We start from the raw sequence: 14805 nt of genomic DNA on the forward strand, positions 1-14805 counted from the left end.
CTGAAAGGACCGACGCCCGCGCCCCGCGCACGCGCATTGGCGCCCCGCAGCGTGCCCACGGCCCCGCCCGACGCTGGCACCGCCCCCGCGCCGGCTCCACCCAGCAGCCTCTGAGAGGGAGCGCGCCTGCGCAATTTGAGGAGGACGGGACGGGAGGGGCGGCAGGGGGAGTCTGCGCACGCGCAGAGGCTGGGACTACCTGGGGCCTTGTGACTCGGCAAAACGCTCGGCGCGTACTCCTAAGAAGCGAAAAAAGAAGAGATTATTTTCAGGACCTGTTCATTTTTAAAATAATAGTTTAGCTTGGTGGGTCAGAATATGGGCTTTGGAGTCAGACTTGGGTTAAGTCCTAGTCTGACACCATCTGCGTGACCTTGAACAAGTTATTTAACCTGAATTCAGTTTCTTTTAGTAAAATGAAGATAATTATGGAACCACTTCTGGGTTGTTGGGAAGATTAGATGTAAAGACTTTCAGCACAATGCCTGGCACACAGAGAGCGTCCAGAAGTGCTGGCAGCTAGTCGTAATAGCAGTGCGAATCAAGAGAGACCAATAGATGATTGACCTGACGACTTTGGACCCATGGCCTAGGGGACAGAGCCTTAGATGTGAAATGAGAACATCTGGGCTCAAACTCTCACTTGTTGTGTGACCTCAAGTAAATGCAGCACCTGGTACCAAGGCTGGTATGCGTGAGCTTGGCTGTCTTTTCCATGGCATTTCCTTCAGTGTGGATGAGCTGCAACTAGGTAGGCATGGATTTGGATTTGGGCCCAAAATCCTGACTTCCCAAAAGAACGGCAAATGGAGCAAAAGAAACATCGCATGCTTTTCCAAAAATGTATGCTTTTTCTTTATTACAAATAAAATTGAATTGAAACCAGAAAACGTTAAGTTCTAATTACTACATATACCATTTAGGACTAGTTTTTAGAACAACCTGGCACACTGAGATTTTCCACTAATTCAATGGTTAAAGTTTGAGAAGCACAACCTAGTGGTTCTAATCTATTGATTATGTAGATATATATATTTGTATACATGTATTTAAGCTGAAGAACCTTGTATAAAGCAGATAAATGCTCAGATCTTCTGTTTGATCTGGAGATAGAGACCTCAAGTCATCACTATTCCTCTTCTCCTTATGTCTCTCTTTCTCCCTATCCATTGATCTTGTCCAGGTGATAAAATCTCAAAATCCATATAACACCAAAAGCACAAGCAACAGAAAAAAAAATTAGATGAACTGGGCTTCATCAGAATTGGGCTTCATCAAAATTTAAAACTTTTATGCATCAAAGAACACTATCAAGAAAGTGAAGAGACAACTTAGAGAATGGGAGAAAATATTTGCAAATCATGTATCTGAAAAGGGTCTAGTATCCAGAATATATAAAGAATTCTTACAACTTAATGACAAAAAGGCAAATAACCCAGTTTTTAAATGAGCAAAGGAGTTAAATACACATTTTTCTAAAGAAGATATACAAATGGCCAGCTAGCACATGAAGGGAAATGCATTAGTCATTAGGGAAACGCATTTCAAAATCACAGTGAGATACCACTTCACATGGTTTAGGATGAGTAGAATTAAAGAAAAAAAAAAATGAGTGTTGGCAAGGATGTGGAGAAATTGGAACCCTCATACATTACTGATGGGTATGTAAAATGATGCTGCTATAGAAAACAGTTTGAGTAGTCTTCAAAAAGTTTGACATAGAATTACTGTATAAGTCAGCAGTTCCACTCCTGGGAATATATCCAAAAGAATTGAAAACAGGTCTTCAAACAAAAACTTGCATACGAGTGTTCTTAGCAGTGCTATTCACAATAACCAAAAGATTGAAACTACACAGCTATCCATCAAATGATGAATGGATAAACAAATGTGGTATATCCATACAAAGGAATATTATTCAGCCATAAAAGGAAGAAAATACTGATACATGCTACAACATGGATGAACCTTGAAAACATTATGCATTCCTTTTACATGAAACATTCAAAATAAGCAAACTCAGTGACAGAAAGCAGATTAGTGGTTGCCAGGGGCTGAGGGGAGAGGGGACTGGGGAGTGACTGTTTAATAAGTGTGGAGTTTCCTTTTGGGGTAATGAAAATGTTCTGGAACTAGATAGTGGTGATAGTTGCACAACATTGTGGATGTATTACATGTTACTAATGGCAAATTTTATTTTATAATAAATTTAAAAACAATTCAAATTCTGACTGGGCCCAGGCAGGTAATGGAAGTTAATAAACCTGGCTAGGGGCGGGACTCCAGCAAACTGGAGTGTGGGGGTCCCTCTTAAAGGGGACAGCTACTACACAGCTCCCGTGGGTGGTTGCCAGGACAGAATTGGGGCCCACTGTTGCTAGATTGCCCAATGCTTCAAGAAAAGTAACTGCATCTCAGACTTTGATGAACATATGAGTCACCTGGTGATCTTGTTGAAATGCACATTCTGATTCAGTAGGTCTATGGTGGGACCCAAGAATGTGCATTTCTAACAAGCTCCCTGGTGGGGCTGCAGCCCCACCAACCACGCTTGGAATAGCAAGGGCCTGGCTCACAGGTTCTCAAACTTGGCTGCACATTGGAAGCAGCTGGGGAGTTTAAATAACACTGATGCTTACACTCCACCCCCAGAGATTCTGATGTCATTGGTCAGGGGTGGGATCTGGGCATCGGATTTCATCAAGCACCCTCCTACCTCTCCGCCACCCCCCCCCAACCGCCGTGATAATTCTAATGAGCAGCGGACTTTGAGAGCCAGCACCCTAGATGACCCTCTAGGCTCCACGCGGCTCTAAGAGTTTCTGAGGCTCTGCAATATTTCTGGAGGACAAGGTAACAATTCTCCCCGAAGGTAACCTTTTGCGAATAATTAGCCCCTAGAACCTCCTCCCCACCAAAGCATTCCAAGCTTGAATACTGAAGGACGGGGACCATAGCTCAGATGCTGTGCAGGCCCTGGTATTTTGTAACTCTTGACAACCGGTTTGGTTTCCTTTTACCGGTAACTCCCTCTCCTTTGGCTTCCTGACCTTTGCTAGTGAGTTTCGAGTTATTGGGTCTGAATTGTTAGCTGACGCCTCCACCAAACTAAAAAGAGACTCCTCCTTTAGAGAAAGGAAGAGTGCATGCCCCAATCTGTACGTCCCACACGGTGGCAGAAGCTGTAGGACCTGCCCAGAGCACAGCAGCGTGAGTCACACTGGTGGGGGCACAAAAGAAAAGCAGGTGAGGAGAATAGGCCAGTGGCTGTGTTCTTGCCTCTCCCCATTCAGTCCTGAGAAAAACCTGTGACTACATCTCTCTTCCTGCTTTGTACCTCTCTCAGCTCCCAGACCAACTGTGATCCTGGCTGAAAGAGGGTAATTAAAGCACAGAAAGAATTGAAAGCCCTCAGCAGAACCTGAAAAAGAGCAGGCACATAAGAATGGAAGCCAGGAAGGGGAATGAGAAACTTGACAGTGTTTCCTGACAGGGCCTCCTCTCTAAGAGCATGCTGTCTGAGATGACGGGATGTGAACATATTTGTCTTTATCGTTGAGTAAATAGTACATGTGTGTGGCTTCCTTTTTTATTTTTATTTTTCCCCTGATTTCCCGGGGCTTTACCCCTTAATGTGGTCACTTGGAACTTCGTTGGCATAAATTCCCATTAGGAGAACATCTGTCTCAAGGAGCATGCCAACTCGGAAATGAGCCCAATCCTATTGACATAAACTGCATGGATTTAGCAATCCAGGAAATGCAGTCTCTTTTGGCTGTGACTGACCCTCCTTCTGGAGAAACTTACATTTCAACTTCTCTGAGCCAAAAGATAAAGAGATTGAGGAAAAAACATCATATTGGAACCTTGATCAATAAAATGTGTGCGCAAAAGGATTTAGAAAACATCTTAAAGACTCACAAGAATTTTCCTTCCAGAAGCAATAAGGAGTGGGAGGGTCCGAATAATTCAACTAAGGACAGGGCCCAGGAGGAAAAATGACCCTCAGCACTGGAAGCCAAAATCCTTTGTCACTCACAGACCACTAGGGCAGATCTCCCATTCTCTGCAATCCCCAGATCCTGAATATGGCCCACGGGACTTTGCTTCTTACTGCCTCTTCCAGGAAGGCCGCCCTGACTCCCTCCTTTGGCTGCCTAGGAACCCCTTTGTGCTGGTGTTGTGGCACTTCCACACCAGAGATGATACCTGCCTGCCGTCCTCACTAGATTATCAGGTCCTCGAGAGCTGAGACCGTCTGACTCAGCCCGACGTCTCCAGAACCTAGCACAGTGTCTGGCACAGAGTAGCTGCTCCATAAATGTTTGTGGAATTAAATAAATAGAATGAATAATATTGAATAAGCCTAGTTGGATGTCTCACCGGCACTGAAAACTCAAGGTCCCAAGCTGAACCCTGCCACCACCTCAGCTCTGCTTATCCGCCTGTGGTGACAGGGAGTACTCGACTTCGGAACAGCCCATTCCATTGTTGTCTGGCCATGGCCATTATTTATTGCAACAATAACAATAACAACAATAATAGTAAATGCTTATATGGTGCTATTTTAAATTTATTAATTAATCTCATTTTCATAACTACTCAATGAGTATGTTCACTAATCTCAGTTTATCGATGAGACAACTAAGGCACAGAGATGTTAAGTAACTTGTTCAAGGTCGTAAGCTAAGAAGTGACAGAGCTGGATTCAGCCAGGCACAGAGCTCAGCCCCAGTATCGATATTCTTACCACTAAACTCCAAGTCTCTAAGTGAGAACAAGTCTTCCTCTTACTTCCTCCACCAATGTTCTGCCCGAGTTAGTGCAGAGCTGGGATCAGAAACCAGGTCCTTGCAGTACCCCATGTGGCTGATCAAGTGACCTGAAACAGACAGGGCTCTCTCTGCCTGAAGCTGGTCCCAGAGTCACTGTTGCCCATCTGGGTAGGGCCCAGGGAGGATGAATGTGGTCCAAGGTTCATCTGTTATGTGGATGAACTCCAATCCACATAATGGGGTTATAGGCTTGTGGTTTCCTGTTTTCTTCCTACCCCCAATTGGAGTTTTCCTTTCAATTACTTTTATAACAAATGTGGTCGCAGCTTCAAACCACAAACCACTTTTATTTTATTGGCAAGTGCTTCCTCTAATAGTTGTAGTTCTGTTTAATAGGTGTACTATTTATCACCAGATGCACTTGTTTTTTACAGTTTTTATAATGCTTGGAAATTGGCTGTGTCTCTGGCTCCCATCCCTTCTCTGGTCCCACTACTACTGGGCTAGCTTAGCTCCCACCATCTTTTGCCTGAACAACCGCTAAATCATCAACTTTACGACACCCTTGTTCCAATCCAGATCCTGTGCTGAGAACTAGGAATATAGCAATGAATTCATCATGGTCCTCCTCTCAAGGAGTGTAAAGTCTCCGTGGTCCAATCCATCACCACCTGTCACAATCTTACCTGAAAGACTACTATTCTCCTCTCCTTGAAGCCTTTTCAGCTGGAAGGCTTCAGCTGGAAGTAACCTCTTCCCTCCTTTGAGGCGTCTCCCTTACCCTCCACCTCCATCTCCCAAGCATCCCCATCTTCCAACCTTCTGTCTTGCATTATAATTATGCAGCTGCCTTATTTCCTCTGGATAATACAAGATGCACTTTGGCTTCTTGAGGCAGAACCCCTTTGCATCCAGGGAACATCAGAGGAGCTGGCCCAGACTGGACACCTATCCAGTCAATGCTGCTGATCAACACTGCATCCACCATTGGTCGGGGATAACACATCTCAGGGAAGTTATACAAAGCACTCATGAAAGGCAGTGGCTCCCAGCTTTATTGAGATTTAATTCACGTACCATAGAGTTCACTCATTTAAAGTGTGCAATTCAATCATTTTCAGTATATTCACAGAGTTATGCAGCCATCACCATCATCTACTTTAGAACATTATCATCACCCCAGGACAAACCCCATACCCATTAGCAGTCACTGCCATATCCCCGCAAACCCTCTCAGACCTAGGCAACCGTTAACCTGCTTTCTGTGTCTGTAGATTTGACTGTTCTAGACATTTCATATAAATAGAATCGTACAATATGTGGCCTCTTGTGTCTGGCTTCTTTTATTTAGCATAGTGTTTTCAAGGTTCATCTACGTTGTCTCATGTATCAATATTTCATTTTTTTAAATTCCCAAATAACGTTCCATGTATGAATATACCACATTTTATTTGTCCATTCGTCAGTTGATAGACATTGAGTTGTTTCTACTTTTTGACTATTATGAATAATGATACTATGAACATCCGTGTACAAATTTTTGTGTAGATATGTGTTATCATTTCTCTTGAGTATCCACCTAGGAGTGGAATTGCTGAGTCTTGTGTGAGTCTGTGTTTAATATGCGGAGGAACTGCCAGACTGTTTTCCAGGTGACTGCATTATTTCATATTCCCACCAGCAATGTATGAGGGTTTCAATTTCTCCACATTTTTGCCAATACTTGCTATCTTCTTTTTTATTATAGCCATCCTAGTGGATGTGCAGTGGTATCTCACTGTGGTTTTGATTTGCATTTCCTTAAAGGTTAATGATGTTGAGCATCTTTTGATGTGCATATTGGCCATTTGTATATCTTCTTGGAGGAATGTCTATTCAAATTCTTTGCCCATTTTCAAATTGGATTATTTGCTTTTTTATTATTGAGTTGTAAGTTTTCTTTATATATGCTAGATATCCCAGGGTTTTTAATTGTTTTCTTTATGCTGTCTGTATTTTCTAAGTTTTCTACAATGATCATGAATGACTTTGGTAAACAGAATATCTAATATGTGATACCAACATACTTGAAAATTTAGAAATTGTCCTAATCAAATTTATGAATGACATTAAACTGGAAAGGATGATTAATGCATTTGGGGGTTTCTTTTCTTTTTTTTTTTTTTTTTACAAAATCAAGATCCATTCTTGGAGGAATGAAGCTGTGGGTCAAATATAAAATTAAATGTGAACTTCCCCACTTCAGTTCAAAAATTCTGTCAGGGTGTTTGATGAAGTGGTCTCTTTCTGCATGTGTGAGGTGACCTTAGATGACCTCCAGGACCATGTTCAACCTTCAGTGTCTTTGATTCTCAGTTTAGGTAGAAGTAAAACTCTCTTGGGAAAGGTGCATGAAAAAACAATCTGGCATCCCACAAACTCAGTGGGAACCAACATGTGACATGACTGATAAAAAGAGATGATGTGATCTGAGGTGACGAGAGCAAAAGCAGAGTGTCTGAACTGAGGGAGATGTTTGTCCCAGTTTTGAGCTGCTCAGACCACATCTGGAGCTTGTGCCCACTTCTGGACAACACCCAGGGAATCAGAGAGCCATCCATGTGGCCAGGATGGGGAGGGAAGGGCTGGGAAACCCTATCATATGAAGAAAGGGCTGGGAGGGAGGCCAATTCAGAAGATTCATGATCAAGGTGCCACATCTCCAAAGGGCTTCCCCAGGCAGAGGGTGTAGATGTGGTCAGCTAGGCCTGTATGATCTTACTTAAGGGGAGATTCATAGCAGTCTCACAGGGCAGGATTTCTTCTCGCCTCAGACCACCAGACCCAGGACCACACTCATGGCCTGCTCCGTGGCCCCTCATCTCAGGAGTTGAAGACAGAAGTGGTGACAGATGCAAGTCTGACCCGAGGTCCACACTGCAGGGACAAGAAGGCATCAAAGACTCTCTAGGGTAGCAAATCCATATTGTGGGGTCCAAGCTGGTAATGAAAATGAAGCAAGTTGGGCACTTGCCTTTTTTTGTGTGTGTGTAAGGAAGATCAGCTCTGAGCTAACATCCATGCCAATCCTCCTATTTTTGCTGAGAAAGACTGGCCCTGGCCTAACATCCGCAAGTTGGGCACTTGCCTTTTTAATGCATAGATATTTCTTCATTTCCACAGATAAATACGTTGTGCCCTATTTTTCTTAAAACAAATGACTCAGTCTTTTATTTTTCCTTTTTGGACAAAGACATGTTAAGAAAATTCTTTTTGTTTTTACAATAAGAAAAACAACAGCACACGTGCAATGAGAAATGGCATCACTGGTCATCCTCGTTGCTGGGGCGACAATAGGGAACTGAGGGCACAGCTGTTACAGGGCTGCAGCAGGCCCAGTGAGGCCAAGCCTTCCACTTTGGTAAAGAGGAGCTAAAAATCTGCTTTTTTATGTGAAATCTTCCAGTTTCTAAATATTGAGGCTGATGTTTAGAAAACATCATGCAGGCTTGAAATCCCTCTGCAACAGCTCTGCTATGGTCTTCTTAGCTCTGCTTGCATATCCCTGGGATTGGAGCTCACGCCCAGGGAAGCAGCCGTCTCTGTCTGTGGACTGCTCTAACCGATAGGAATGGACTCTTCAAATTAAACTGAAATCGATCTCTTTATAGTACACCGGCCCAACTACCCCTGATCTGCATGGCCTCTGCCATTAGTTCTAATCCTAGTCTCTAGGCCACTCCATTCATTCATTCATGCATTCATTCATTCACATACACATGCGTGCACACACACACACACAAGCCCCAGAGGCTCGGTTGCACGGCATTTGTTGAGTCCAGTGGATCCTGATGTGAGTGCCCCATGGGTAGAAAATGTGTTTTCATTATCTCTGAGTGCCTTGGGGCCTCCTTCCCACAAAGGGCCAGGAATAGAGGGAGGTCGCCTCCGGGGTGGGAACTCTGCAACCTCCCAATTCCTCTACTGGATGAAGGCTGCCTGGGAAGTAATTCCCTCGTGGACCTTGTGTGCAGCTCTCCTTCTGGGCAGCAGCCTGGCACAGTCAGCAGGAGCACGGGGTTTACTGGACCTGTGGCCCTGGGCAAGTCACTGATGTCCCAGCCTTGGCCTCAGCATGGCGTTAACACCCTGGCATATTTTGAGGCATGGATAAGCCGTTTTAAGGGGAAAGTGCTACACAGCGTCAGTATTGTGACAGGTGGTATTGACGCAGAGGCGTGTGTGGAAGGAACTTGGAGTCCCACAGGGCGGGGTTTGAATCCACGCTCAGCTGCTTTGGGCAGATTATCTAATCTCAATGAGCCTCGATTTCCTCAGCTATAAAATAGGGACAAACCTGCTTGCTCTCCAGGTCTTTGGATTAGAAATTAAAAATAATGCCGCAGGTCGGATGTCTTGCACAGTGGGCGCCCCGGAATGGGCGGCAGTTGTTGCTGTAACCGATAACCAGTAGAGGGCACCAAACTACTCCATAAAGGTAACTGGCCTGGCGTCCCGGCCACAAGGGCAAGACAGCCTTTACGCAAAGGCTGCGGGAGACCCACCAAGTAGGTAGATTTACACACACATACTCCTTTTTTATTGGAAAGTTAGAAATTACACTTTACATTGTACCCTGGGGGGGGGTCACTTATTAACAAAAGCAGCTTGGAGTGGTGGAAAGAGCACACCGAAGAGGAAGGCTCTCTAGGACATGGGTTCTTGTCCTTGTGCTGTGTGACCTGGGACAAGTCCCTACCTGTGTCTGGACCCCCTCTTGAAGCCCGAGAGGGTCGGACCAGGTGATCTCTAAGGGACCTTCCAGCTGTCTGTTACTAAAATTCTGGGACAAATGCATTTCATGAAACACACAGGTGGTGGGGGTCGGGATGGGGGGAATGGACTAAACGACCTCTGGATGCCCTCGCTTGGCTGCGATTGGATGATTTACACACAATCAAGGGAAGCCACGTACGGGCTAATCCCAGCCTTACAAAGGAGTGCGCTGAGAGTCCTTGGGTGGTGGTGATGTTTTTCTGCGAGCACACACGATGCTTATCATCTTTTGTGCAGGTTGATGCCGAAGCCACGGAGACCACCCAGCCTGACAAAGAAAGGAATTCTTGTCTGCAGTTGACAGCGCTCAGGTTGACGGCTTTCCATTTGCCCCGGAGGCTGTCACTTGCAGAACAATGGCAACGAGCAGGGTGGCTCTCACCTGAGACTGGCGCTGCCGCCAGCGTGTGGGGGCAGGGGGAGAGGGGGTGCTGTTGTCTCTCCTCCCTGGGTCTGAGGCTGTGAGATCACTCCACCTGCAGCCGACGAGCTTGGAGAGACTTGCTTTCCTCGTGGAGGGTGTCACACTCTACAGATCAGAAAGCCCAAGCGCCTAAGACATTATTCTTCATTAAAAAAAAAGATTATAATGAATTACCGATACACACAAAACATAAATCAATCCTAAAAGCATTATGTTGAGCGAAAGAAGCCAGACAACAAGAGTGCATACTGTGTCACCCCATTTCTATGAACTTCTAGAACAGACAAAACTAAGCTATGGTGATGGAAATTAGATCAATAGCTGCTTCCTTAGGAGAGGGAAAGGTTGCCTGCAACGGGACACGGAGGAACTTTCCAGGGGATGGAAACATTCTACGTCTTGAGTGGTGATGACATGGGTGTACCTAGGTACCTTCGTAAAACTCTGGACTGTGCACTTGAAATCAGTGCATTTTACTGTACGAAAATTATACTTACATAACGTTGATAAAAACTGAATTGCGTTAAAAAGTTTCATGACTTTTCTGATTCTCAAAAGAATTACATGTTCACATTAGAAGACTAAGAAAATACAGTTGTGTTTTAAAAAAAAGAAATTAAAATCATCCATAATCCCATTACCCAGAGGTAAACCTGGTTATCATTTTGATATTGGTAGTGTCAGACCTTTATTTTCACAAATATGAAATCATACAGGTTTGTGATCTGTATTATCATTAATTTATTTATGCATTGAATTGGCAATATAGATACATAGTTAAAACTTCAAAAGGTACAAAAGGGCATAAAGTAAAAAATAAATCTCTCTCCCAGTCCCCCTCTCCAGAAGCAATTACTCCCATCATTTACTTGTATATTCTCCCGAAGATACATTATGCATTTACAAGCATATATGTATGATGATCCTTAAGGAAAAATATTGTAGTGTGCTCTACACACAATTTGCACCTGTATCAACCTGTCTTTTTAATATATGACAACGTGAATATCTTTCCATGTCATTAAAATTTTTCTACAATGTCATTTTTAAGTAGACTTTTTTTTTTATAATTTTATTTATTTATTTATTTTTCCTCCAAATCCCCAGTAGATAGTTGTATGTCATAGCTGCACATCCGTCTAGTTGCTGTATGTGGGCTGCGGCCTCAGCATGGCCAGAGAAGCGGTGCGTCGGTGCGCGCCCGGATCCAAACCCAGGCCGCCAGCAGCGGAGAGCGTGCACTTAACCACTAAGCCACGGGCAGGCCCCTAAGTAGACTTTTGATTGAAGTAGAACATAAAAACAGAAACATGCAAAAATTGTAGGTGTAAAGCTCAAAGTGTTTTCACAAATTGAATCTACTTTTATATCACAGTATCACTATAAAATAAGAGAACATTACTAGCATCCCAAAAATGCTTTTGGACCTTCTCCTAGTGATTGTCTCCTGTCCCCCAAAAGTAACCACTATCCTGACTTCTGATTTCTAATGAGTTTTGCCTGGTTTTTGAACTTTATACAGTGTTTATTCTTATGTCTATTTTCTTTCATTCAACAGCATATGAATGAGATTAATTCATGTTCTTGCATATAGCAACAGTTCATTCACACTTATTGCCATATAGTATTCTTTTGTATAAACATATCACAATTTATTTATCCATTCTACTGTTGATGGACATGTGGGTTGTTTCCAGGTTTGGGCTATTATAGCTGCTATGAACATTCTTTAGATGTCTTTTGGTGGACATACGTTTACATTTCTGTGCATATATGCTTAGGAGTGCAATTGCCAGGTCATAGAGTATGTTCAGCATTAGCAGGAAAAGACAGTCTCCAAAATGGTTGCAGCTATTTTCACGCTCTCTTGCAGTGCGTGAGACTTCCAATTGCTCTACATCCTCACCTACAAAATCAATGTTAATGCTGCATAGCCTCTCACTATACGGATATTCTGTACTTTATTTTACCTTTTTCCCATAGTTCAGGGACTCCTGACTCTTTGTGCCATAGACACAGGTGCTCTGATAAAGCCTGAGGATGCTTTCTCAAACATGACATAGTAAAACATGGGCTTCATTATTAACCCACTAAATGAGAACATTCAGCAGCAGGTCTAATAATCACAGTAACTTCAAAATTCCAAAATGAGTATAAACATTTGTGCTGCTTTTCCTGTGAAACGCATGTTTTGGCTTTTGCCAATTTTTTTAACGACCTATTTATTTTCAAATTTTTATATAAGAACTCCTTATGTGTTACAGATATTAACCATCTCGGTGAAATGTTACAATTGTTTTCATTTGTCATTAGCTTTGCCATTTTGTTTGTTTTTTTTAATAACAGCTATATAGGTTCTTTAAATAATAGCTTTAATGAGAAATAATTCACATACTATAAAATTCACCCCACTAAAGTACACAATTTAGTGGTTTTTAGCATATTCACAGAGTTATGAAACCATCACTATCATCTAATTACAGAACATTTCCATCACCCCAGAAAGAAACCTCAAACTCATCAGTAGTCATTCCCCATTTCCCCAGACCTCATCTCTGGGTACGACTAATCTATTTCTATTTCTATTCTGGACAGACTAATAGGAGTTGCCTATTCTGGACATTTCATATAAATACATGAACATACAAAAAATATGCATACAATGTGTGGTCTTTTGTGACTGGCTTCTTTCACTCAGCAGAATGCTTTCAGGGCTCATCCATGTTGTAGCATGTGTCAGTACTTAATTCTATTTTATGGCTGAATAATATTCTATTGTATGGATATACCAGATTTTTTTTTATCCGTTTATCAGTTGATAGACATGTGGGTTGTTTCCACTTTTTGACTATCGTGAGTAATGCTGCTATGAACATTCATGTACAAGTTTTTGTGCAGACATATATTTTCATTTCTCTGGGTATGTACCTAGGAGTGGAGTTTCTGGATCACGTGGTAAATCTATGTTTAACATTTTGAGGAACTGCCAGATTGTTTTCCAAAGTGGCTGCATCATTTAAAATCCCACTAGCAATGTATGAGGTGTTTATAGTTTTCTAATAAATAAGATTTTAAAAATTTACATGGTAAAATAAAACAATGTTTTTCTTTACGATTTCTATGTGTCATTCTTAGAAAGGCTTTCACCATTCCAAAATTATAGAAATAGTCATAATTTTTTTTCTTTCTTTTAGTATGTCTACATTTTTCCCTTTTGTAATTAAAAACTTGAAACAACCACTTGGAATCTACATTATGCAATGCCAGGTCTTCCTACACTTTCTGCCATTTTGATAGTTTTGATAGACTCCTTAATCCAGTTCTCTCTGCCTTATAATTAATGGCAATTTTTCCCAGATTCTGGCCTCAGTTATCAGTCTTCAGAGGTGTGGTGAATTGTTATTGGAATCTTTTCTTCACAAGTTTTTATGACTGTTTCAGATACTTCTAACCAAATGTCTTTTTTCTTTTTGGCATATGATTTTTAAAGAAACTGCTCATTTGAATGTGTTTTTCAGTGGTATAAGCATTTTATCAGCATTGGAATAAAAAAGCTATGGGTGGTGTTCTGGATACTTCATGCATCATGTCTTCCATTGTCTTTAGACTGAACGGAAGCCCAGTGTTTGGTGAGAAGACGAAGGTTGGCTAGGTAGGTGGGGAAGGGACTGGGGGAGGCCAAGAGAAGTTTGGGTGTCTTTGGGAAACGTTTGTTAGGTTTTCCGGCCTGTTCCCTGTTTTTTCTCACTCCCCCCACCGCCTCAGAACCAGAAAGTGGACTGTTTCCGCTTGTAATGCTGTAACCAAGCCTCACATTTCCAACTTTTCCTAGCATTTTTATTCTGTTTTATCCTTTCTACAATCCTGGGAGGTTAGACAGGACCCAGGGCTCGTTAGCTCCATTTTACAGATGAGGAAACAGAGCCCCAGGAGGGTAAACGCTGAAATCATCAGGCTGGGACACGGCACAGCTGTATCATAACAGTCAGGGCTCCTGACTCAAAGCCTCGAAAACCCCGTTCAGCAAGGAAAGAGGGTCAGAGGTCCAGGGTGTGTACACATACGGCCCTCAAAAGGAATGTGGGGTTTTGTGGTTTGGGTTTTTCTTCCCCTTTCTAAGTACGCTTGCTTCGCATGCCAGCAAAGGGTGTGCGTCTATGTGTCAGGGGCAGGAGGGGGGAGTTGCAGGGCTGCATGTCATTCCTAAGCCATTTTATAAAGGAGGTCAGAGCACAGAGGCTGTGATGAAGCTCACTAGTCCCTTCTGGTCTTCTGGTCTCTCATCAGATCCGAGCTTCTGCAAGGGAATGACCTGGAGTGAGACTCAACCTGACGGTGGGAACTGGGCTTCGATTCCATGTGACATGACTCATTAAATGGTTTATTGTGATCTGTATGTGTGCTTTTATGACCAGAGAGATAGAGAAACTCTCTGCTTTGTGGGCTCAAAAATAAAAATTGAAGAGATAAAGTCTTTGCATGTCTGTGACACTGTATATCTCAATGTGAAGTGTCCTTTGTGGGCGATTAAAAAAAGATTTCCTGATCAAATGCTTTAAGCAAATGCTACATAGTACACACCCCTCTTGGAGATTCACAATGAAAATTAGTATATTTGAGGCTCCAAGAAGTCGTGCAAGGATGAGGGCTGTTGAATACTTTAGAGTTTACCTAATGTCTCTAATCCCTGAACCCTTTCTCAGGTAACAGCTAAGACTTTTTGCCAAATGATAGTTCGGTGGAACTTATCTTGCATACTGCTGCTATAGAACACAAATTTCCATACACATG

General features: G+C 42.7%; 1 long non-coding RNA gene across 1 annotated transcript; it reads left to right on the forward strand.

Annotated features, from left to right (window-relative positions):
* The first annotated feature begins 2777 nt into the window (after nt 1-2777).
* Nucleotides 2778-14532, forward strand: LOC131393656 (uncharacterized). Its single transcript, XR_009215950.1, has 3 exons — nt 2778-2853; nt 13533-13666; nt 14302-14532. It is a non-coding gene; the product is annotated as an uncharacterized LOC131393656 (long non-coding RNA).
* Nucleotides 14533-14805: the final 273 nt, after the last annotated feature.

Source organism: Diceros bicornis, chromosome 28, assembly GCF_020826845.1.
Source record: "Diceros bicornis minor isolate mBicDic1 chromosome 28, mDicBic1.mat.cur, whole genome shotgun sequence".
Classification (NCBI taxonomy): Eukaryota; Metazoa; Chordata; class Mammalia; order Perissodactyla; family Rhinocerotidae; genus Diceros; species Diceros bicornis.